This window comes from Calliphora vicina, chromosome 5 (assembly GCF_958450345.1).
Source record: "Calliphora vicina chromosome 5, idCalVici1.1, whole genome shotgun sequence".
Taxonomy (NCBI): domain Eukaryota; kingdom Metazoa; phylum Arthropoda; class Insecta; order Diptera; family Calliphoridae; genus Calliphora; species Calliphora vicina.
Window position 1 is genome coordinate 74,701,220 of NC_088784.1, and position 12,067 is coordinate 74,713,286.

At 28.6% G+C, this 12,067-nt stretch overlaps 1 protein-coding gene across 2 annotated transcripts in view; it reads right to left on the reverse strand.

The window, feature by feature from the left end:
- LOC135960413 (protein qui-1) overlaps positions 1 to 12,067 on the reverse strand; it is a 342,666-nt gene that overhangs the window by 173,676 nt on the left and 156,923 nt on the right. For both annotated transcript variants that reach the window (XM_065511703.1, XM_065511702.1), the window contains one exon: positions 10,677 to 10,728. The gene's annotated coding sequence lies outside the window, so the exon portion shown is untranslated. The remainder of the gene's footprint in view (positions 1 to 10,676; positions 10,729 to 12,067) is intronic.

Below are 12,067 nucleotides of genomic sequence, written 5' to 3' on the forward strand. Positions count from 1 at the left end.
ATACTGTAAAGTAAATTCATGTTGTTATTATAATAGCCATATGAAAAGGTACCAAAATGAAAATTTTTCAAAAGTACCAATTACTTGCAAAACTGTCTCAATGAAATGTTTTAAATTAAAAAAATTCTTATTGGTGCCTAAATGTACTAAAAAAAAGTACCAAAATGATACTAAAATAAAAAAGGACCAAATCGATACTGTAATGTAAATTCAAGTTGTTATTCTAATGGCAATATGAAAAGGTACTAAAATTTAAATTTTTAAAAAGTACCAAAATGGTACATTATGGTTTGCAATTGTTAATCAAAAAAAAAAATAAACCAAAATTCTGCAAAACTCTCTCAACAATATGTCTAAAATTACAGAAATTAAAAAAGGGAATGTAAGAAAAGATAAACTCACTGTTTATTGTTGGTGTTTTGTTTAAGCTTTGATATTTTTACAAACAAACCTTGAGTGTCTGTAATTCTCATTCACTCTAATGTTTTATTTGTATAATATCTTTAGTTTTTCTAAAGCCTTTTGGGAAAAGGTTTCCTGATGATCTGGCCTAAGCAATGCGCATAGGAACTAGCTTATCCCCCAATAATAAATTTTAGTGAATTTATTAATTATTGGGAAAGCAGCACACTAATTCTTAACAAAAAAATAAATTTTGTATTCCCGTATAACTTTTTGAAAATTTTTTATTGGTGCTAATTAAATGCGAATTTTTAATTGATTTTACAAAAAGTAACAAAATGGTACTAAAATATCGTGGTATGAAAGCTTTATATGTCCATTTATTTTTCTAAAATTTGCAATATTATTATCTTAGTCAAATGAAATTGAGTATAACTATGTTTTAAATATATAATAGCATAAAACTTGTTTTAATTACTGGTTTATTGAATAAATGTCAATTAAAAGAAAATCTTTTGGGAAAAGGTTTCCTGATGATCTGGCCTAAGCAACCAGTGAAATGCGCATAGGAACTAGCTTATCCCCCAGCAATAAATTTTCAGTGAATTTATCAAATTAAAAATTGGGTATTTAGCATAAAACAATTTTACTAAAATACTAATTTTGTATTCCCGAATAACCTTTTAACGTAAATCATAAATGTTTTATGGTAATATTTGATATGAAATTTTAAAATTTATTATCGTCTCGACTTTTGATATCAAAAATGTTGCTCCATTGCCTTTTAAAGTCTTTAAATCAAATAACACAGTTAAAAGGATTACATATGAGGAGTAGGGTGGCCCTTTTTGGTAGTGAAAATTAGTGAAAAAATCATCCTGAAAAAATTTTAGGTAAATCGATTGGGGTTAAGACGTGCCGCAAGCCCTCTGAAGTTTTAGGATGCATCTACAAGGGGAAAAAATTAATTTTTTTCAGTTTTTGTAAAAATGTTGCTATTAAAAAAATACTTTTGCAATTTAATTTAAAAGAATAGAAATGTGTACGTAATTGTCGTTCTAATGAGATATTGAAAACCGAAATTGGTCACAAAAATTTTAAAGTTATTAAAAATTTGCCAGGCCATTAACGTGTCTCAGGCAACTAGAACCAGAAATGTAGGAACAAAGTTAACATATTTTGATAAATATTAAAATAGAAGCTCATTTTTACTTAAAATATGTACATATTTACTTGTAGATGAGGTTTTATCTTCGTAGGATACCGTTAACCTATTCGCAGGTATGGCCAAATAAATAATTATTTTTTAACGGCAGTTTCAAAACTCCATTTTCAAATTTTTAAAAATTTTGTTAAACAAATTTCAGACTTTTTTGATCATCTCATTGGGATTTATTGAGAACATAATAGGGAACAAAAATATGAAAAAATTATGAAAATATCTTTTAAAACCAATTATATGGCCATTTTTTGGCGAATGTGATCTATTTCATTACTGTTATTAATTTTAAGTAAAACTTATTCAGAATATTATAGCCCAAATAATTCTAAATAGACTCTGAAAGTTTTATTAAAATTGCAAAACTTTAAACCTTAAGTCGTGAAGGTCAAAAGTCAAATTTTTCAATATTTGGAATTTCTAATTTTAAGATAGCTGAATGTTATTTATTTTTAGGTCGATTTTGATGAAACTTAAGAGAAATATAACATGAAGTCTAGTATTGATAATAATAGAACAAAAATGGAAATTAACCCTCATTAGCACTTGTGGTTAAAATGACCCCACTATTGAAATTGCCAAGGTTTTTTATTATTTTAAAAGTTTGGGGTCATTTTAACCCCAAGTGCCATTTAAGTTTTAATTTCCATTTTTGTTCTATTATTAAAAATACTAGACTTCATGTTATATTTCTCTTAAGTTTTTAATAACTTTAAAATTTTTTGACCAATTTCGGTTTTTTAAGTCTCATTAGAACGACAATTATGTACACATTTCTATTCTTTTAAATTAAATTGCAAAAGTAATTTTTTAATGGCAAAATTTTTACAAAAACTGAAAAAAATGCATTTTTTCCCTTTGTAGATGCATCTCAAAACTTCAGAGGTCTTGCGGCACGTCCGATTTACCTAAAATTTTTTCAGGATGATTTTTTTACCAATGTTCACCAAACTAGGGGGTGAGAATGGCCAAAATCCAACTTTCGTTTATTAAGGGCCACCCTATTGAGGAGCCGCAGAACAAAAAGTACTTTTTCGAATTTTTTTACAAATTGATTTTTTGGTATTATATATAAAAACCGTGCTAAATTTTTTGCTAAACCGTGATTATTTTTCATTACAAATCATAGCAAATAATTAATAAAACTCCATTGACAGATTTCAAATATATTTAAAACCAATGTTTTTAGAACGTTTTTGTCTCTGCTGTAAAATGTATGAAAAAGGACTTAGCGCACTTGCATTTATGAGGATATATTCAAAAATGTTCGAGAAGCAGATGTAGGCATTGATTTTGAAATAAAAAAATCATTAACATGTTTTAGTAGACCACACCAAAAAAACCCTGGGTGTTCGAAATTTTATATATCACCTCTTAAAGTTATGATCATGAGAGCTGTCTTGTATCTTAGCCTTCAAACTTTTTTGGCTGGCCTGGGCGATTTTTGTCTTTCGTGTTAAAATCACCACTTCTGAACCGAACAAACCATGTCTCGCACGTTGAAATCGATGGAACACATTCACCAGAACTCTCTCTGGGATAAACTTCACTTCAAAACAGAGTATCCGAAGTTGGCTTGATTCGTTCTTGTCTTCAAAAGATAAGCAGTTCTTTTAACTCGGAATCCCTTATTTGTGCCACTGCTTTATTTGTTTCAACTTTTGTTTTCTGAAAAATATGTTTTCAAAAATTTTTGATAACAAATTCTTATTTATGTTTAGGAAAACAAACACATTTTTATTTTTAACAGTCATACATACATACTTCCATTCATATGAATGTATCTCTAGCTATGTATAATTTCAAATATTTTTAAAACTTTTCCTCAGGCAAAAAAAACTTTATAGAGTTTATCCACTTTTTTGTTTGTCAACATTATTTAGCTTTATGTGTATGCTTTTTTTGTTGTTGTTTTGTTTTTGCGATTAAATCAATATAAATGTAAATTTTATTTTTGATTGCAAAAATTCTGAAAACAAAATGACAAACAATATAAAAAAATAAAAATGGCAATCACCAGAAATTAGTTTTCATTGAGGTTTTAACTGCAGCAGGCAGGCAGGCAGCAATATGAATAAAATTGGAAATTAAAAAAACAAAAGAATGTGGTTGTGCAAAATGTTAAATTTATTTGTTTTATACTGTTAATGCTTAATATAAACAGGTAAAAAGTTTAGTTGGATCATAAAATTATTATCGATCCTTATCGTATTTGATGTTATTTCAATTCTTAGTGTTAGCAGAATATTGATTTTGAAAATAAGTGGTAATTTCTAATATTTAGATTTGTGCCTGAGTTTTGAGATGCTGTTGCTGAAGCATCCTAAACTATTCTACATAGCGCATAGTTCGGAACGTTTTGGAAAAAGTGGAAATAAATCTGTAATTTCTAAACGGATTTTAATAAAATTTCCCATGACTATTGCAGAGGTACAGTTCAGTTTAAGTTTTGAGCTTAGACTTTAAAAACCAAAGAGAGGCGGAGTTTCAAGGCCTCAAAATGGAGTACCTCGCGCATGATTCCAAATTTTTATATAACATGAGAATTTGCTTGTTTTTGCCGACTACAGCATTACCAATCATGCAAGAAAACTACAGGATGAAACTAACTATTTCGAGTTAGGTAAAGGGTCTTTAACTAAGCGTTTCTTATCTTAAAATTTAAATAAAACAAAGTGTGTGTGAGATACAAGCATCGAAATTTGTTATTCATTTGAAAGTAATATCGATGCCATTTTATATGGAATATAACAACGTGCAAACCATGACTCTGGCGTATAAATCAGACTGAATTTGATCGATGTTGGCACTGAGGGACAATGAGGTGTGTGTCCTATTTGCATAGACCTACGACTTAATAAAACAAAAAAAAAAATTCTAACGAGATCAAATCATACGATCACTGTGGCCAGTGCAGAATATCCCATGTACACATGACGCCGTCCTGTTGAATAAACATGTCATTGGTGTCCAAATCATTCAATTCAGGCCAAATGAAGTTGGCAATCATCAACCTGTAGTGCTCGCCGTTGACATTAACGGCCTGGCAAACGTAGTTCTCAAAGAAATATGGAATGAGAACACCGCCAGTCCAAAATACACAACAAACTGTGAAGTTTTCGGTATGCATTGGACGCTTTTGGATATCATGTGGATTGGTATCGTCCCAAAATATGACAATTATGTTTATTGCCATCCAGAAATGGGGCTAATAGCGCAAATAAATTAGAGAAAACTATTTTATCATTTGTACGTGTTATTAAATTTGAATGATGTAGCTTCAACAATATGGCCGGTATCAACTGTCAAACTTCGGAAGTCCATATTAGAAGACTCTTTACTTTGATGCCATTCTGACACTGGTGGAAAGATAAAATAACATTTTATATATCAAATAATAGAAAATTTTATTTTTTGCTAAAATAAGAAAATCCTGTTTTAGCTGATTGTTTTGGAAAATTAAAATTTTTGAATGAAATTTTACAGTGATGTAGATATTTAATAGGGATAGCCCCTAAAATCAATTCGCCAAAACATTTTGAAAAGTTCTAGAAAAAGATTTTATAAATTTTTGTTTCGAGTATCTGTACCAAGGTCGCACTGTGGTTCCAAATCAAAATCTAGGTGGACAAATTTATTCGGCGATATTTTTATATAGAATTGGTATCCCCGATTCCAAAAAAAAATCTTTAAAAGATCAATATAAACTTTTTCCAAGTTACAGTAGGGTCTAGATATACATATAAAAAACATTAATAAAAAATTAAAAAAAATACTTTTTTATGTCTTTCTGAAACTAAGTTTTTAAAAAGATCTGTATTTAATATATTTCAAGTTACAGTAGGGTCTAGATATATAAAAATCAATAATAAATAAAGAAATATTTTTAAAAATTCCATTCCGTAAAAATTAAAAAAAAAATTATTTCGGCGGGTGCTGGCGGCTACAATTTTTTTACAAAGACATTCCCCAGAAGTTTATTTAAATTATGTATATAGCCATAGCGGGCTTCGATGTTTTTTTTTTGGCAAGCTATATAACATTTTTAGAAAAAAAATATTAGTATATTTGAGAACCAAGTTTAAAGGACTATAACAAGAAAATGGAGAGGCCCATAAATATAAGATATACATTTAATAAAAGCCTATATCAATGTTTATCTATATTTTGAAGTATGAATTTCTATATGGTAAAACCATTGAGATATATCTAATTTAGTAAAGCAGTAAAATATTAAAAAAAATTAACGAAAATATGATTCAAAATTTGTTGAACATCTGGCGCTTCTGTCGAGAAAACGAAATATCCAATTGATAAACCCATTTATATTGGAGGAGATCAGCTACCGAAAAAACTTAGTTTTTCCTAATTCTGAAGATACCAATTTTTAATTTTGTCCACCTAGATTTTGATTTAGAACCACTGTGGGTCGGGGCGACAAATTCTCATTGCAAAATTTAAGAACATATTGGGGCATACAAACAGGTTTGAATTTGTTGAAAACAGCTATACGATTAGAGAAAATTTGGCATAAAGTTGAAATTTGCATAAGAAATAGGTTTATTTCGGAAGACACCATAAATTTTGAAATTATTTTTCAAAATCTTAACTTTCAGAGACACATAAATACATACACATATTTTTGTATAGAAACGAAATGATTGATTGATTTTTTTACTTTAAATACACATAAGGTATGACTCAGTATCTAATATTTTGATATTGGTTGAATGACTTAAAAATGCGGGATTTACAATAGATGGCATGACTTTTGAACTTGGTTTTTATTTTTAATCTGTCATTTATTCTCACTTATATAGCGCAAACAACAAAGTTCTTTTTTGCTTCGTAAATATTGACGTCAACAAAGCGTCATATGCGGGAAGTTTTGCTTTACTTCTTTAATTTGAAACAAAGTGCCGCCGAAGCACACCGATTGCTCACCAAAGCTTATGATGAATGTATTTCATTGGTTTCAACCAGCGGCTCAGATGAGGTGATTTTGGCATGGAAGACAATGATCGCCCAAGCCAGCCAAAAAAGTTTCAAGACCAAGAATTGTATGCATTACTCCATGAAGATAGTTGTAAAACTTCACAGGAGCTTGCAAAATCATGAGGAACTACTCAGTCAGCAATTTCAAAACGTTTGCAAGCATAAGTATTAATCCAGAAGCAGGGAAATTGGGTATCATACGAATTGAAGCTGAGAGATCTTGAAATAATGCGTGAACGCTATAAATGAAAATCATTTTTGCACTGAATAATTACTTGAGATGAAAACTGGATCCACTACTATAACCCGAAGCGAAAGAGATCGTATTTGAAGCCCGGCGAACCAGACGAATCGACACCACAGTCAAATATCCATGGCACTAGGTAATAATATATTATAAGCTGCTGAAATGTGGACAGACCATCATTGAAGCGAGCATTGGCTGAAAAATGTCCAGAATATTCGGCCAGATATGAATCCATCATGTCAATGACAGGCCACATGCTGCCAAAAACTATTTACAAATAAGTGGTTGGGAAGTTTTGGTTCACGTCTGACTACTATTTGTGTCGATTTTCTCCAAATATGAGCTAGGTATTCATATGTTGTCAGAAAGATGAGAAAAGGTCATAACTAACAATTGGCAATACTTTGAATACATTTACATTTTAGAAATGTTTCAAACAAAAAGCTAAAAATTTTAATAAATCCCTAATTTTTAATTTATATACCCAATAAAAATTTTGCAATTCATTTTCTTTTACACTAGATTACCTTAAATTTTTGTGTTGTTATTGTAGATGCAGGACTTTATGTTATATTTTTCTCAAGTTTCATTAAAATCGGATCAAAAATATAAAACATTTCTCCATCTTTCAATCAGAAATTTCAAATATTGAAAAAATTGACAGTTGGCCTTCACGATTTAAAGGTTAACGTCTTCCGATTTTAGTAAGCCTTTCAGAATATATTTAAAATTATCTGGAATATAATATCTTGAATAGGTTTTACTTAAAATTCCTAACAGTTAGGAAATTGTGGTCATTCGCCAAACTATGACTAAAAAATTAGTTTTTCTCAAAACTCGCAAAATTTAAATCGCAGTTACAGAAAACTATAGGAGGTATTGACATAATTTTTTATATTTTTATTCCCTATTATAATCTCAATAAATTCCAATGTGATAGTCAATAAATTCTGCAATCTGTTTAATAAAATTTTTAAAAATTTAAAATTGGAAATTTGAAAAGAAATTTAATTTTGTTGGTCATACCTGCGAATAGGTTAGCGGTATCCTATGAAGACAAAAACACATACACAAGTAAATATGGATATATTTAGGTAAAAATTGCCATTTATTTTAATATTTCTCAAAATATGTAAATTTTGTTCATAAATTTCTTGTTCTAGTGGTTTGAGACACGTTAAGGGTCTGGGGAAATTTTAATAACTTTACCAATTTTTATCCAATTTATGTCATTTATATCTCATTACTGCGACAATTATGAACACATTTCGATTATTTTGCATTCAATTTGCAAAGATAATTATTTGTAGCAAAATGTTTACAAAAAAATTTTTTTAAAATTAAAAAAAAAAATTTTTAAAAAAATTAAAATAACAATTCGAATAAATTTTTTTTCCAAAAAATAAATAAAACAACATTGGAAAAAAAATAAATTTTGTTTACCTAAAAATATTTAAAATTTGTATTTTGAAGTATAATTTGGTGAATATAGCTATCTTACTTGTTTTACTGTAATTTCCATTAACCTTTATGTCAACGGCAACATACCTGGGTATGTTTTGCATTTTTAAAATGCTGTAGCTCTCAATTGAATAATCAGACCAACTTGAAATTTCTTGATATCCTAGCCAAAACTATTTTCCGCAATTGTTCCAAGTTTGGTTAGGATAGGATCACCCGTTTGGAAGATAAAGCCCATTTACAAAGTTGCACCCTTACGTCAATAGCATACATACCTGAGTATCCATAGTCAAACGCATGCAAATATAATGATAAAACTGAAAAATATAGTATTTTTTCAACGTTTTTACCCACCCTACTCCACATTTTTGATAACAGCGGTTCTCCATTATTCTTTTGTTGGACTAACAACAAATGTATATGTCAAACAAAAAATGAGTTATTTAAAAATCGTGTCCGACTCCAAAGTTGTATGTCTTTTTTTCGAATTTGAAAAAATTTAAAAAGGAGATTTTTCTCTAGTTTTTGGGAATAAAGTACTTTTTTATTTTTGAGTTATCTAAAAAATTTGAAAGATGTTGTATTAGGAATTTATACTTTTTGAAAAACTTACTTTACACTAAAGATTTTAAATGAATTTAAGTTAAAAAATTCTTGATACGGATGGGATCAGGTCCATCCAAATAACGCCTATTTTTTATGTAAAATTTAAATTTATGGCAAAAATTCTCAAATCGGATAGTGGATATCAAAATAATAGGTAACTTTATTTTGATATGGCCAAATATGTTCTTAATTATTTTGTAAAGGGTTCCGATAAGCCCGCTCCTGGTGTGGATATTATAGCAAAAAAACTAAAAAATTCCATTTTGAGATTTTTCAAAACTTTTTTGGGATTTACGTGATTCCTGATTAAAAATTCAAAATTTGTTTTTATTTTTCTATATCTAATAGAAAAGTCTACATAACTGTAAAATTTCATTAAAAACTATTGATAAATAAAACAAATTATTTTAATTTTAAAAATCTGTATCTCTGCAAAAACTCAATAAGAAGCCTTTTTTGTCATACCTACACAACCACTTTTTTCAAAAAACAATGACTAAATGTAAAAGGGTAAAACTGGTTATCATAAAATTTTTGAACCTTTTGTCTATTTCTAACAAAATAAAAAAAAATAATACAGAAATTCCAACAAACGAATTAGATATTAGCAGTTTTATGCTAACGGCAGCCATTCACCATACAAAACGTACGAACATACCCAGGTATGTTGCTGTTGACGTGCGTAAAGCAGTTCTGCTGTTGACATAAAGGTTAATATAAATAAATCTAAATATTTCTGTAAAATAATGCAGAATGTTAAGGAGTTTAACAAATTTATTGTATATAAATAGTAAAATTCTGCATATATCTGACCTTTGACCTCGAAGCCCGTCCCGAAATCGTTGTTCGATTTGGCTCAAATTTTCAGCACTTAACATTTAGAAATCTAATGAAATCTAAAAAAGAAATCGGCTGTCACCCTAATGCTCATGTTTATTTGCTAATGGAAGCTTTACAATTTACATTCTTATTACTTCCATCTTATGCTGCCAAAAAACATGTTGCTTAATATATCTTATGGCCTCATTTCTAGGAATTCTTATTCCCACATTATCCATTGTTAGCAGGACCAAAGAACAAAATTCTTTGAATGGATATCATTAAACAAATTTTTCAATTAGATTAGAAACATCGATAACTAGTAAATGAGACCAGACTAATAATAGAGACATGTGTGTACGTACTAGAGCAATATCAATTGCTATTGAATTTTGCTAATGTCTCATTTTATAATTAAAATTAAAATTACAGTTTCTCTGCTCTATACAATTGGCTCTATTTAGCATTTTCCTGCATAAACTAGTAGTATGTCACAGTATATGAACGTAATATTTCAAGTGAAATTTCATTTTGATAAAATTCTATGGAAAAGGATAAGGTGCATTCAACAGCATGATATTTAACAAAATTTTGTTTAATTTCCGAAATGAGGGTTGAGATGATGGATAGATATCGAAAACTACATTTAAAAATAAAACAGACAGATACACAATTCACAATTTACCACAAAAATAAACAATTGAACAGAAATTGATTAAAATGTGGCTGCCTGAATATTGAATAGGATTAAAAGAGCAAGCACGTCTGGCAGATTAAACTAAATTATTGTAAACAAATTGGAAAAAAAAACAAAATTATCTGTAAATAATTCAAATGAATTGTATACTACAATTTGTTATTATTAAATAAATTGCTACTTTAGTGGAGAATAAAAATTGAAAACAAAATAGAACGACAAAAACTTACCACACATCCGGTTTAAGAGTTACGATAAGCCAGGAAATGTTGGTTGATGCAACTGAAAATATGAATAATTTATGAAAATCATTTCAAATTATTTGTTTAAATGGATAGCAAATTTAAATATGCAAATATTAAATGTACAATAATTCCAGCAATTATAGACAAAATAGAAAATCATGTTTTTTTTACATAGATTTAATTCATAATCAATGTTTTGATTTCCAATAAGAAACGGAAGAAAAAGTTTTTTTTTGGTTAAATATTTATGTTCACTTTATATTGTATAAAACTTTTTATTTACTTAGCTAATGTATAAAAGAAATATTTTCTCTTATTTTTGTTGTTGATTTTTTTTGTTATAAAAGTCAAAGAATATCGAAAGCTGTTTTAACTTTAACGGAAATTGAAAGCAAATGATTAATTGTGTAAAAAAAAATAAGAAAAAATTTCCCGAAAAGAACTTGATTAAACGAGGAAATGTGAAAAGGAAGTAACAGAGAGAGTGAGAGATAGAGAGAGTGAGAAATAAATATAAAGTGTGTGCATATGAGTGGCGTATGAGTGATAAATTAGAAATCATTTATTAATCATACGTATAGTAAGAACATTAGGAGGGACTTTATTTAGCACTCATTGGATTTATCGATCTAAACCGAACCGAACGGTGATAATTTGAGCAAAATCGGATAACGCTTACAAGTTACGAGCAATATTTTACAGAATATTAAAATCAATTAAAATAAAAATCATAAAATTTCATGCATAATTCATCGAAATTACATAAATAAAATAAAAAAAACAAATAAGAATGTATGATCGGCCAAGCCTGACCATATAATACCCTACACTGAGTAAATGAGCAACAATATTTTTATTTTAAAAATTCAATAATTTATTTTCGTGAGTGTTAGAAAGCTATGAGCAATTATGGCTTGATCATCATAAAATTAGGTGACATGGCTTCTGTATAAATAAAGCAGTAAGAGAGCTATATTCGGCTGTGCTGAATCTAACATACTATTCACCAAATTATACTTTAAAATAAAAATTTTAAATATTTTTAGGCAAAAAAAAATTCAAAAATTAAATTTTTTAAACATTTTTTTTTTTAATTTTTATATTTATGTAGAAAAAAAAATTGATGGCAACAAACATTTTTTTGTTACAAAAAAATTCGGGTTAAAAAATATTTTTCCCGATTTTGACCCATTGTAGGTCCCATACTATGGCCTTAAATACTTCGTTGCAAATGCCTTTGTAATATCTATCATTAGATATCCATATTGTCTTTATTAATGACTTAGTTATCCAGGCTGTCCTGGTTTTTTCCTGATATCTCAACCATTTGTGGGCCGATTTTCTCGATAGCAAACGAACCGGTTCTATGGCGGATA